This window comes from Narcine bancroftii, chromosome 1 (assembly GCF_036971445.1).
Source record: "Narcine bancroftii isolate sNarBan1 chromosome 1, sNarBan1.hap1, whole genome shotgun sequence".
Lineage (NCBI taxonomy): Eukaryota > Metazoa > Chordata > Chondrichthyes > Torpediniformes > Narcinidae > Narcine > Narcine bancroftii.
The window spans coordinates 315,421,317-315,435,712 of NC_091469.1; the positions used below are offsets into that span (position 1 = coordinate 315,421,317).

The 14,396-nt window shown below is 48.4% G+C and overlaps 1 protein-coding gene across 7 annotated transcripts in view; it reads left to right on the forward strand.

Annotated features, from left to right (window-relative positions):
* LOC138747121 (zinc finger protein 226-like) overlaps window positions 1-14,396 on the forward strand; it is a 67,366-nt gene that overhangs the window by 10,955 nt on the left and 42,015 nt on the right. For 4 of the 7 annotated variants that reach the window (XM_069906090.1, XM_069906087.1, XM_069906080.1 and 1 more), the window contains one exon: window positions 907-1,148. The gene's annotated coding sequence lies outside the window, so the exon portion shown is untranslated. Of the gene's footprint in view, window positions 1-897; window positions 1,149-14,396 lie in introns of all 7 variants that reach the window. The other 3 variants (XM_069906115.1, XM_069906071.1, XM_069906106.1) reach the window with 2 other exon arrangements.

Below are 14,396 nucleotides of genomic sequence, written 5' to 3' on the forward strand. Positions count from 1 at the left end.
TCCTGTCTATATCCTCTTGTAATGCTTCTCATTCCCCATCTACATCTCCTCCAGCCTTCGTGTCACCCACAAACTTAACTGCCCCATCCTTCTGCTTTTTCATTTATAAAAATTACAAAGAGCAGGGGTCCCAGAACTGATCCTTGCGGTACTCCACTAGTCACCAATCTCCAGGCAGAATACTTTCCTTCCACTACTACTCTCTGTTTTCTTCCTACAAGCCAATTTTTTATACACACAGGCATGGTTCCACTGATCCTGTGACTCATGGATTTCTGGATGAGTCTCTCGTGGGGGACCTTGTCAAATGCCTTGCTAAAATGCATGTAGACCACATCTACCACCCTACCCTCATCAAAGTTTTTCATTATGTCCTCATAAAACTCAAATAGACTTGTGAGGCATGGCCTTCCCTTCACAAAGCCATTCTGACTATCCTTGAGTAGACTGTACTCCAAATGCTCTGAGATCCTATCCTTAAGAATCCTTTCCATTAGTTTACACACCATTGACATAAGATTCACTGGTCTATAATTCCCAGGATTCTCCCTATTACCTTTTTTAAACAAGGAGATTACATTTGCCGTTCTCCAATCCTCTGGCACCTTCCCTGTGGCCAAAGAAGATTCAAGGAGCTGATATGGAACTCCTCATTTGGCGGAGTGGTTTGAGACTGATGAATCATGAGAGAATTTTAAGGAATGTGTACGTGTCGGGAGCAGTCTCTTTGGTGGTTCCAGAAACTCAAGATAGGAAACTAAAAATTCTATGTTTTTTTTAAAAGCCACGAGTAGCTCCTTTATGCAAGTTAGCAGCTTGTGGCCGCTGTAACAGACTTCTCACACTTTGTAAAGTTTTTCAAAGTTTGTTTATGCTGCTGTATTATTTGTTTTGGAGCAACTTCAGGTCCACCTTCAACATTTGGTGTAGTCGGCAGGATCCCAAGACCGGAATCACGGATCAAGTCAGACTGAAGAAGTGGCCAGGTCAGTGATGGAGAAACAGAGGGAGATAGGGATCCAGCATAAATTTACCTTGAATCTCTCACTGTCGATCCCCTGGTGGAACAGTCCCTCACCCAAGGTTGCCTGGAATGCCCTGACGGAATCCACAAAAGGACCTGCAGGAAGGAATACGGATTACACGAGGTTAGTGTATTTTAATGGGGCAGTAAGTTCGAGATACTCGGTCAGTTGAATTGAACTCAGTCTTTTTGGGAATTGGGCGGTGATCAGGATGACTCCTATTATCAGTGGGAAGGATCGGGCAGCAAGTCAGGTAGAACTCAGTCTATGGGGGAAATTGGGAATTGGACCGCGAGTCACGTGCCTCAGTCTGTTGGGGGAATTGTATAGTGAGTTATGGGACAGACTATGGTGGGAGTGGGCAATTGCCCAATGAATCAGAATCTCGGCCGATTGTGGGCAGGAAATTGGTCAGAGAGTCAGGGGGTTCACTCTATTGGGGGGTGGGGAATTGGCCAGTGAGTCAGGGGCCTCAGTCATTTGTGGGGGGGGGGGTGAGAATTTGGACAGAGAGTCAGGAGACTGTCCATTTTGGGTGGGGAATTGGACAGGGAGTGAGGGGCCTCATTGTATTGGGGGGCAATTGGACAGTGAGTCAAGGATCAATCTTTTGGGGGGGTGTGTAATTGCCTGTGAGACAGGGGCCTCATTTCTGAAGGATGAGGGATTGGACAGCAAGTCAGGGGGTCTCAGTCTATTGTGGGGTGGCGAATTTGACATTGAGTCAGGACTCAGTCTATGGGGGTGGTGAATTGGACAGTGAAACGAGGACTGTCTATTGGAAGATGGAATTGGACAGTTAGTCATGGGTCTCAGTCGATTGGGGGGGGTGTAATTAGTCAGTGTCAGTGGCCTCAGTCTATGGGGGGGGAAGAATTGGACAGTGAGTCTATGGGGGGAAATTGGGCAATGAATCAGGGGGCTCAGACTACTGGGGGAGGGGCTATTAGACAGTGAGTCAGGGGCCTCAGTCTATTGGTGGGGATTCAGTCTATGGAGGGAAATTGGGCAATGAGTCAGGGGCCTCAGACTATTATTGGATGGTGTGTCAGGGGACTCAGTCCATGGAGGGGGTGGAATTGTACAGGTGGCAAAGGACTCAGTCCATTGTGTGGGGGGGGGGGGAAATTGGACAGTGAGTCAGTGGCCTCAGTCCATGGGGGGGGTGGAGAATTTTACAATGAGTTAGGGGACTCAGTCTATTGGGTGGTTATTGGACAGTGAGTCAGGGTCCTCAGTCTATTGTGGGATGGGGAGTTAGACAGTGAGTCAGAGGATTAGGTCCATTGGGGAGAGTGGAATTGGACATGATGTACATTGGGGCGAATTGGACAGAGAGTCAGGTGACTCAGTCCATTGGGGGCAAAATTTGACAGGGATTCAGGGGACTCAATCTAATGGGGGATGAAATTGGACAGCAAGTCAGGGGACTCAGTCTATTGGGTGAAGGGGATTGGTCAGTGAGGCGAGGATTAGTCTAAAGGGGGGGTTTTGTAATTGGATGATCAAACAGGGATTTTTGTCTCTTGGGGGAGGAATTGGTCAGTGAGTTAGAAGACTGTCTATTGGGGGATATTGGACAGTGTGTCATGGGGCAATCAATTGGGGGCACTTGGACAGTGAGTCATGACTTCAATCTATTGAAGGGTATTGAGTCAGGGGACAGTCTATTGATGGGCATATTGGAGAATGAGTCATGGGCCTCCATCTATTGGTGGGGAATTGGACAGTGAGTCAAGAGACTCATTTTATTGGTCGGTAATTGGATAGTAAGTTGGGAATCATTGTCTTGGGGGGTGGAAAATTGGCAGTGAGTCAGGGCCTCATTCTATTGGGGGAAGAATTGGGCATGAGTCGGGAGACTCAGCCTTTTGTGGGGTTGTGAATTTGACAGTGAGTCAAGACTCAGTCTATGGGGCTGGCGAATTGGATGGTGAGTCGAGGACTCTGTCTTTTGGGGTTGGAGTCAGGGGCCTCGTTCTATTGGGGGTTGGGAATTGGACAGTGAGTCAGGGGCCTCATTCTATTGGCGGAAATTGGATGGCGAGTCAGGGGACTCGGTCTGTTTGGGGGTGGGGGTAGGGGGCCTCAGTCTATTGGTGGAGAATTGGACAGTGAGTCTGGACTCAGTCTTTTGTGGCGAGGGGATGGGCAATTGCACAATGAATCAGAAACTCGGCCTATTGGGGACAGGAAATTGGACAGAGGGTCAGGGGCTTCACTCTATTGGGGGTTGGGGGAATTGGCCAGCGAATCAGGACTTCAGTCAATGGGGGGGGGGGGGTGAGAGAATTTGGACAGAGTCAAGAGACTGTCTCTATTGGTGTGGGGAATTGGACAGTAAGTCGGGGACAGTATATTAGTGCGGGAATTGGACAGAGTCAGGAGCCTCAGTGTATTGGGGAGCAACTCGACAGTGAGACGTGGATCAGTCTTTGGGGATGTGTGTAATTGGCTGCAAGACAGGGGCCTCTTTCTTGGGGGTTGAGGAATTGGACAACGAGTCAGGGGACTCAGTTTATTGTGGGGTGGGGAAGTTGACAGTGAATCAGGACTCAGTCTGTGGGGGTGGTTGAATTGGACTGCGAGTCAAGGACTATCAGAGGGTGGAATTGGACAGTGAGTCAGGGGTCTCAGTCTATTGGTGGAGGTATTGGATAGTGAGTCAGTGGTCAGTCTATCGATGGAGGTTTTGGACAGTGAGTCAGTGGTTAGTCTATCAGTGGAGGTATTGGACAGTGAGACTATTGGGGGGGGTGTAATTGGACAGTGAGTCAGTGGCCTCAGTCTATGGGGGGGGGGAATGGATGGGGAATTGGCCAGTGAGTCAGAGGCCTCAGTCTATTGGGGAATTGGACAGTGAGCCTGGGGACTCTGTGTATGGGGGAAAATTAGGCAGTGAGTCAGGAGCCTCAGACTATTGGTGGGGGGGGGGGGGGTGTCATTGGACAGTGAGCCAGGGGACTCAGTCTATTGTGGTGCAGGGAGTTGGACCGAGGGGACAGTCTGTTGGTGGGGAATTGGAAAGTGAGTCAGGGGTCTCAGTCCATGGGGGGGGGGGGGGGGGGGGAATGTAGAATTGAATTGGACATGATGTCAAAGAACTCAGTCCATTGGGGGGGAATTGGATAGAGAGTGGTGGACTCAGTCCATTAGGGGAGAATTGGATAGAGAGTGGATGACTTAGTCCACTGGGTGGGGGGGGGGGGTGGAATTGGACAGTGAATCATTGGCCTCAGTCTATAGGGGAGGAATTAGACAGCGAGTCAGGGCCCTCAGTCTATTGTGGGGTTGGGAGTTGGACACATGGGACTTGATCTGTTGGTGTGGAATTGGACAGTGAGTCAAGGGAGTCAAGGCTGAAATTGGACAGGGAGTTGTGGGCTCAGTCAATTGGGGGGAAATTGGACAGTCTTTTGTCAGGAACTCAGCCTATTGGGGCGGGAAATTAGACAGGGGTTAATTGGACAGTGAGTCATTGGCCTCAGTCTATAGGGGAGGAATTGGACAGGGAGTTAGGGGCTTTCACTCTATTCAGGGATGGGGAATTGGACTCCGAGATGGAGCCTCATTCTATTGGAGGGGGGGATTAGCCAGTAAGTCACGGGGATTAGCCAGTAAGTCAGGGGTCTCAGTCTATTGGTGGGGAATTGGACAGTGAGTCAGGGGCTTCATTCTATTGGGGGGGGGGGAATTGGACAATTGAGGATCAGTCTCTTGGGTAGGGATGTGGGTGATTTGACAGTGAGTCAGTGACCTCAGTCTATGGGGGGGGGGATAGAATTGGACAATGAGTCAGGGGCTTCAGTCTATTGATGGAGGATTTGGACAGTGAGTCAGGGCCTCATTCTATTGGGGGAGGAATTGGATGTGAATTGGGAGACACAGCCTTTTGCGGGGGTGGGGGTTGTGAATTTGGCAGAGTCAGGACTCAGTCTATGGGGGTGGGGGATTGGACGGTGAGTCAGGACTGAATCTATGGGGATGACGGATTGGACGGTAATTCGAGGACTACGTCTATTGGGATTGGGTATTGGACAGGAGTCAGGGGCCTCATTCTATTGGTGGGGAATTGGCCAGTGAGTCAGGGGCCTCATTCAATGGTTGGGGGGGGGGGGGGGGTTGAATTTGGACAGTGAGTCAGGAGATTTGGTCAATTGGGGGTGGAGAATTCAACACTGAGTCATGACTCAGTCTATGGGGGTGTCAAATTGGACAGCGAGTTGAAAACTAAGTCTATTTGGGATGGGAATTGGAAAGTGAGTCACGACTCAGACTGTTGGGGGAATTGGACTGAGGACTTGGTCTATTCAGAGTGGCAATAACTGACCAGTGAGTTCAGAACATTCGGTGTAGTACAGTTATTAAAGAAGAGAAGGTACAGATCCAGATATGGAGACATTTGGCAAGGCAGCCAGGAGAATACAGAGAAAAATATATGACCAGAACATAGTCAGTGCAGCGCTGACTGACTGGGCTAAGAAGTATGGACTGTGGGGGGGGTAGGGGATGGGTGGGGAACACACTGAGTGAGTGAGTGAGCTTTTTGACAAAGATCATGGTTCATGGAAACACCAGGAAAGAAAAAGCACAAGAAAGAAAGGACCGGACCATGCTGGCAGGAAAAATGGGATCCCAACCCCAAGGCTGGCTCACTGGTGTTGTTTTAGGGAAGCGATTTGGAACAGACTGATGATCATTGAAGTGCCTGATCTCCACTATGTCCTCGTTTGTGCCCTGCTGTATCTCTGCTCCCCCTGCTGCTTTCCCTGCATTGACGGCTTCTGTCATTCTTGGTTCCCCTTCAGTTTCCCCTGTTCCTTCACAGAGGGAGAGAGAGAAAACTTTCCTCCAACTGCTTCCCCCTGTGTGTGTGTGTGACTAACTTAACCCTTTGAGTGGATGGCAACTCTTTTATTGATGATACTGGTTAGCGATACTTTGTCTGTGCTGGTGTTTCTGATTCTGAAGGTCCTGAAAGTGCTTTTTTCTCTTCACCCATATCTGCTCCAAAAGCTGAACTTTTTGCACTCACCTGTGTGTGGATTTTAAGGACCAGTTGTTCTGTGAACATCTGTACTGATACTCCTATTAATAAACCCCCTTTTGTCAAAATCTGTTAAATGCTCCACAGCTCCCTGCCAAACTAGCAGAGAATAGGTTTACTGCACGCACAAGTACCTCTTTGCAAAGTCATTAAAAGCTATATTTATATTTGTTTGGGAGCAACTTCAGATTCACAGTCAACAAAATTATAGCATTACAGGGGCACAAGGCACTGGTGGGGGTGTTTTAAAGGACATTCATGCAGCGACATGCTGTTGAGTCTGGAGATACCAACACCCAGAAGGTGCTTCAAAAGTCAAGAACGAGGCCAAAATCTTTCTGTCACCTAATTCAATGTTCATCAGGGTCCAGTTCAGACGGGGTCCACCCATACCAGCCAGGCCAGCAGGTACAAAGGGGAAGTGACCCAGGAGATTGGATGGAGTTTAGGTGAAAAGTCCGATGAACAGGTGCAACAGGCCGACTGAGGATTACACAAACGCAGCTGGAGCTGCAAGGAAAACCCCATCGGAACAACAATCTGGACCCCAATCGTCGACGCCACCTTCCAGCTGGAGGGACAACGACTTCTATTATGTCTCTGTGTCTCCAACCATTGCCTTCCCATTTTCTGAGTCTCTCATTCCCTCCTCTCTCTGTCTCCTTTTCTCCAGCTCCCCACCCCTTCCCTGCCTTCTCCTGTCAGAGAGAAACCCTCTCCCCGTCACTTCTCAGCTTCTTGCTCTTCTCCCCTCCCACCTGTATCCACCTATGACCTCTTACCAGTTCGCCTGTGCTGCTACCTCTACCCCTCCCTGCTTTTTCATCAGCGACTGTCTATTTTTTCACAATTCTGACAAAGGCCCCAGTGGGAACACGCCCCTTCCCACACACAGGGCAGGTGACCGACTCTCCCCAGGGGGAATCACACCCCATCCCCCACACGCGGCAGGTGAACAGACGCTCCCTAGGGGGAAGACACCCCTTCCCATGCATTTGGCAGGTGAACAGACTCTCCCCAGGGGGGAGGGGGGGCACACCTTTTCCCATCCACGCGGCAGGTGAGAGGACTCTCCCTAGGGGGATCACACCCCTTCCCACACGTGGCAAGTGAACGGACTCTCCCCGGAGGGGGGGGCACACCCCTTCCCATCCTCGTGGCAGGTGAAAGGACTCTCCCTAGAGGGAATCACACCCCTTCCTATACATGGCAGGTGAACAGACTCTCGCCAGGGGGATCACACCCCTTCCCGCACACATGGCAGATGAACAGACTCTCCCCAGGGGGATCACATCCCTTCCCACACATATGGCAAATGAATGGACTCTCCCCAGGGGGGGACACACTCTTTCCCACACATGTGGCAGGTAAACGGACTCTCCCCAGTGTTGCTGCACTCATCATAATGGGTTTGTGTGCGGCCTCACTGGTCAACGGTCATTTCGAGCCTGTGCCCTTCTTCAAGGATGAGTAAATATCCAGCAGTGCCTGGACAGAAGGAAAGAAAAAGCCAGAGGGAGAACAGACAAACAGACAAAAGGTGTTGATTGTACGTGGATAGTGTGAAATCTGGGAGGAAAGGTGAGAAATGACGGGGGTGGGGGGGAGGTCGGGTTATGTGAAAGCAGGGTGAGGAATAGAGACAGAGAGAAAGGGAAGGTCTTTTGTGTTTCACTCCATCTAAGTCTGGCCTATTCCGTGAGGACCAGTTTTGTAGCCGAAGTACCTTGCCTGTTGCCCTTCCCAATTGTCCAGCCTCTGATGTTACTCAATTCTTGGATGCTGCTGAATTCCTGACACCACCAATGTCTTTGCAGGGAACCCCCTTTCCCATTCTCCCACTCTCCACCATTGTTGCTTGGGGAGCCCTGTGCGCAGTTGTGAGTGAACTTGATTGACACATGTACAGTGTCTTGTGGGGTGATAGTGATTGAGTGACAGGTCTCTAATGCGACAGTTGGTGGGTCGGGTGGTTCCAATTGGTTGGAAATTGTTCATCCCTTTGACGTCACAATGGAAAGTCGATGTGTGTTATTGAAGCTTGTTGGACAGAGCGTTTTCTGGATCATTGAGGATTCTGGGTAATAATGCAGTCATCATCCTCTGAATCAAAAGCTGTTGATTGAGCATTCTGTTCAATAGTCTAAAATAATTCCTGTGCTCTCCCTCAGATCATCATGTGTTTACTAAAATGTCGTTTGCAAAACTAGATCCCGTTTAACAGTAAATCCTGGGTTCATCATCAGTTCCTTGCTCTCCATAATGTGTTGCCTCTCCTCCTTTCCATCGATGAACTCCCGAGCACCTTCCCCAACCCCATAATTAGGGAAATGGATCATCCCCTCAGCTGCCCAGATCATGCGACTCTTGTTTGCCTGGATAGCGGGCAAGGTGAAGGACATAACATGGGACGAGGAGTCAGCAGAGGCTTTCGTGAAGGCCAAGGAAGCCCTGGAAGGTGCCACTCTTTTGGCACGCCCCAGGGCAGATGCTCCAACGTTTCTGATGATGGATGTCTCGGGAACGGCGATTGGTGGAGTTCTGAAGCAGCAGTTAGAAGAAAGTTGACGGCTGCTGGCTTTCTTCAGCAAACATCTGTGGCCCCCAGAACTAAAGTACAGTGCTTTTGACAGGGAGCTACTGGGACTGTACTTGGCCATCCCCCACTTCAGGTACTTCCTTGAGGGCAAATCTTTTACAGACCACAAGCCCTTGACTTTAACCTTGGCCAAAATCTCGGACCCCTGGTCAGCCCGCCAACAGTGTCACCTATCTTACATCTCCGAATACACCATGGATGTAAGGCATGACTCTGGCAAGAACAGTGTGGTGGCCGACGCACTGTCTCAACAGAGTATCCACGCACTGTCGAAAGGAGTGGATTTCGTGGTACTGGCAGGGGCGCAGTGAGACAACAAGGAGATGGCCCAGGACAGGACAGCCATATCAGTACTGCAACTCCAGGACATTGCAGTCGGCACAAGTAACACCACCCTCCTGTGCGACGTAGCCACCGGCCAGGTCAGACCTATCGTCCTGGCGGCTTGGAGACGGCAGGCTTTCGATTCCATCCACGGGCTGACTCACCCGTCCATCAAATACGTGTGTCATGGAGTGAGAAAACTGGTCAGTGGGTGGGCGAAGGCGTGCACGCAGTGCCTAATTGCCATGGTGCAGCAGCATACCAAGATCCCACCTCAGCACTTTGAGCCCGTGGAATGAAGGTTTGACCACGTCCATGTGGACATAGTATAGCCCATAACAGTATCCCAGGGATTCCGCTATCTGTTCACAATGGTCAACGGCTTCACCAGGGGGCCGGAGGCAGTCCCTTGGCAGACACATCCACAACCTCGTGCGCCAGGGCACTCACTCGTCCTGGGTTGCATGGTTCAGGTTACCATCCCACGCCTGACAGAGGGGCCCAGTTCACCTCTAGCCTGTGGGGTGCCCAGCTGCACCACACAACAGCCTAACATGCACAGTCATATGGGTTGGTGAAGCGCTTCCATAGGCACCTCAAGGCTGCGCTCATGACCAGACTCCAAGGACCTAAATGGGTAGACAAGCTTCCATGGGCACTGTTGGGTATCCACATGCACCCAAGGAGGACCTCAACACCTTTTCAGCCGGACTTGTCTACTGGTGGTCCCGGGGGAATTCGTACCATCTCCAGGTGGGCAACGGGACAATACTTCCACTTAGGTGCCAACTTCTTCTGTCCCCAATTCCTGATCAAAATATAATCTCCTGGCTGGCTAACCAAAGTGGATGTTAGCCCACACTGTCATGGAATAAACATGCAGAACCAATTAAGAGTACAACAGTTTCCCTTATTCAGCCTTGTTAATGCCAGCGGCAGTGAGGGGTACAAAGAAAGAGTTCAGCACTCATTCTCTACACTGGTCCCCATTCAAAGCATATGGAGTGTTCATCCATTTTTTTTACATCTTCAAGCAGGGGTCTGTGTGAGACCCCACAAGTTTCACACAAGTTTCACCCAGCTGGTGATTCCTATTACTACAATGTGTTCCCTTGTGGTGTCTACAGACAAGCTGCAAAAACAGGATGTCCTGACTTATTTGGTCTTATTACATTCTTTGTGGTGTTAGTTACTATCTCACTCCAGTACAGGGAAGGTCCTGTTAGAAGCAGTCACAACGAAATTATATTCTCACCCAGTTCATTAACACTTTGTTAAGCATATCCATTAAACTGATTCTTTCACAGTAAAATAGCCCAATTTGTTGCTTGAGTGGGTATAACGGCCTGTTCCAGTCCTATTCTCATCTCCCCTGCACAACCCAGATCTTCCTTTAGTGTAAAATATGGGGTATTCTGGACAGGTCATATTTGGCCTTATACCAGTTATTGAACAGATGTTTAACAGGCCGGCATGGAATTGCTCTTATAATGCTCAAAATCCAATTAGAGTGACATCTCCACGTCTGATGTTCTGTATCGTTAAAGGCTATTGCTTTAATGGGTACTCCCTGACCATTGTAGGTTGATATGTGGGTGCAGGTCCCACAATGGGACACATTCTTAGTTCCAACATCCATCAAGCACATATGTAAATAGGTGTTATCATACCATTCCCATTTGGATCTTGGGGATTGTGACCCTGCTTGATGTTTTAAGTCCCCATGTTCCCTTATCTGATAAACTATTATCAGGACTATCAGAAAAAGAACAAGAGCCCCCAGAAGGATAATAACCATTTGTTTCAGCCATTCATTGGTGTTGTCTTAAAGATGCCTTGTTTGTGGTTGAATCATGTTGTTCTCCTGTGGAACCCTCTTCTTACCATCTATGTAATGAATCCACGAGGCTGACCCTCCACCTTTACTGCCGTGGACATGGGTAGGAACACTTGGAATGGACCTTTCCAGTTTGGTGCCAACTTCTTCCACTCCTCATTCCTTATCAGAATGTAGTCTCCTGCTGAATTTTCGGTGGGATCCCTCCTTATCACTGCCTTCTCTGAGCATTACGCATCTGCAAATGTGAAGTCTCAAGAATTTCAGTTAGTTCTTGTACATAAGTGATCATCTTCTTACTAAGGGCATGTAGGTCAAACACACTTGTATGTTTTTATCTGCTGCCCAAGGTTTTCCAAAATGACTTCTGCTGGGCTTAGTCTTGCGCTAGTGTGTGGCGTGATCTCGTTTCAAAGAGGGCCAGAGGATGTACCTTTTCCCCGTTTAGACCTGTTTCCTCTGATCGCTTGGCCAGCTTATTTTTCAATGTGCCACTTGCTCTTTCCACAATTTCAGCTGCCTGTGGGTGCTGGGCACAGTGAAATTGTTATATTCTTCATTGATCTTAGCAGGAAAATGTGGTCCATTATCTGCGCTAATAATGGTCGGGAATCCATATCGGGGTATGATTTCCTGTAGTAGAATTCTTTCCGCTGTTTCTGCTGTTGTGTTTGACGTTGGGATTGCTTCCCCCATCAACTAAAAAGGTCAATGATAACAAGACAGTATTTCTAGCAGTGTACTCTAGGCAATTCTATAAAATCGATCTGTAAACACCGAAAGGGTTCCATAGGCATTCGTGCCCTTCCCAAAGGGGACTTGGTTGCTTTACCAGGATTATTTTTCTGACAGATAACACACGCCTCTTCTCGTAGGTTAAGATGCCACCATGTTTGTAATACCACTCGTACCATTCCCTCCCTACCTAAATGTGTCATTGCATGGGTAAAAAGGCATCAGGCCCACAAACTTGTCCAGCAGGGGTGGTCCATAACCGAGTCTCGGGATGTTTGGTGCACTCCTGCTGTTTCCATCATTTAATCTGTTTTGCTGTAACTTTAGTCCACGTCCATGTCTGGTAAGACCGGTCTAGTCAGTATTTATCTATTTTCGTCCGAATAGATAATAAGAGCACCATCGATGGCAGCTGAACGAGCAGTGACTTCAGCATGTACGTCACCCCGCCATATTGGGTCCTGTGCCTTGGTGTATGCTTCACGCATTATGAGAGGCTGTGAATAGGCATCTCTTCAAATGTTACAATGGCCAAATAAGGGGCTGGGGACAGGCATCTTTTCACATATTACAATGTCCAAATGAGGGTCTAGGAATAGGCATCTCTTCACATGTTACAATGGCCAAATGAGGGGCTGGGGGCGGGCATCTCTTCACATGTTACAACAGCCAAATGAGGGGCTGGGGGCGGGCATCTCTTCACATGTTACAACAGCCAAATGAAGGGCTGGGGATGGGCATCTGTTCACATGTTATAATGGCCAAATGAGGGACTGGGAGCAGGCATCTCTTCACACGTTACAATAGCCAAATGAGGGGCTGGAAACATGCATCTCTTCACACGTTACAATATCTAAGAGTAGAGTCACCATGCCAGACAGTGGGTCCCCAGGGTCATCTGATTGTTTATTGGCTGCTTTGGTGATCATCTGGCAATGGGACTTACATTCATCATTCTGCCTTTTTGTCCTGGTTCTCGTGCTACTCACACTGAGATTTCAAAACCTCCCAGTCCTTGAGTGCACCCTCCTTTGTACATATCTTTGTCCCCCTTCTACTTGCACGGTCTCTCCAACTTCTTCCCTTTGTCCTGAGCCACTCATTTATTCCTTGTTCCCTCCATTCTCCCATCCATTTCTTCCAATTCTGTCCTGTGTGCTTTTCCCTTAATAATTGTTCCGCTTCCTCTATCGACCTCACAGACCATGTACCTCCAACTGGCCATTCCTGGTTGCCAAACCTTTTTGTTAATGCTGCTGACATTGGTCGATATTCCTTTTGATATTTGGGTGGAAATAACACATTTGTTACTCTGGGGTTCCCCAATCCCTTTTGTCCATTGCTTGTCCTATATAACAGTGGTCTTGTCCGAATTGTACTTTATCCTGGCTGCAGTCTGAACTATAATTTATCCCAGCCTTTGGGTATTAATCTTTATCCCATTTTTTGTCTCATTTTGCTATTTATCGCGGTTACTACGGCCATTATCCAAATTTACAATTTATCCCAGCATTAAACACTGCACTAACCTGTAGACATCCTGCTCCTTCTTCAGTTTTTTTGGATCTTGGAAGGGAACCAGGTCTACCTCAGACGAGAGATCACATTGCTCCATGAGGCTGATGTAAGAGTCAGATGCAAGGGATTGGAAGGAGCTGGAGGGATTTCTCCCTCCAGCTTCCTGAACTCTCTCTGCTACTTATTTGATCTGAAGTAACCCAGTGAGATCCCACTGACTATGTCGACTTTAACATTGCCAATGATGCCAATGTTGATGTTGAACTGCGTTGCATTAAAACAGCAGCAGAACCAATGAGCGTACAACCAACATTAATGTATCGCACTATTGGGAGCAAGGGGTACAAAGGATGAGTAGACAGTGTCACTCATTCCCTGCACTGAGCCATACTCAACTCTTACGGCATTTTAGTTCCTCTTATTTAGTTTTTTAGATGGGTATTACGTAGAGCTGTACATGTTTGTTGGAGCTGGTTGTTCTTTACCTTGCATCTGGGTATTCTTGTTTTTGTTACATCTTAACCATGCAGTTGTATCAACTTCAGATATGCTAATCTTGTTCGGGTCTACTCAAGCTATCTTTGTCAAGTCACACTATGGTCTTGTGGCTTTGTTTTCAGTCATGTCGTGTGACCTAGTATTTGTACAACCTTGTTAATGTATATTTCTTAATCATGGTTCTTCATCTGCAAACACCAGCAAATATCCACGAGCCTACACCCAACAACAGAAACCCCTTCCCTTAATACATTATATTCTTTCACAGTGCCAACATCCAGGTCTGTGTACTCTCCCCATTCCTTGCCCATCCACACCCCATTATCTGACCCCTGACCTTACTAAGTTCTTGGATGCCTCTGAATTCCTGCCACCAACACTGTCTGTGCAAAGGAACCCCATTTCCCATCCCCCAACATTGCTGCTCGGGGAGTCCTGTGTACATTGGGGAGGGAACATGATTAACAATTGGATGGTTCCACATGAGGTGCGAGTAATTCAGCGACAGGTCTCTAACGTGACTGTAGGTGTGTCGGGTGGTTCCGATTGGTTGGAAGCTGCAAATCCTTTTAACGTCCCAATGGAAAGGTGACATAGGGACACAGTTTACATGTGAGAGCCATTGAGGCTCTTTGGACAGAAGGGTTTCAGGACTGTTAAGGATTCTGGGTATTAATGTGGTCCTCGATCTCCAAAACAAAAACTACCTTGAGCCTTCTGCTTAAAAAATGTGAAATAATTCTTGTGCCCTCCCACAGATTGTCACGGATTCACTAAAATGTTGCTCCCCATATAACAGTATGGATTCATAAT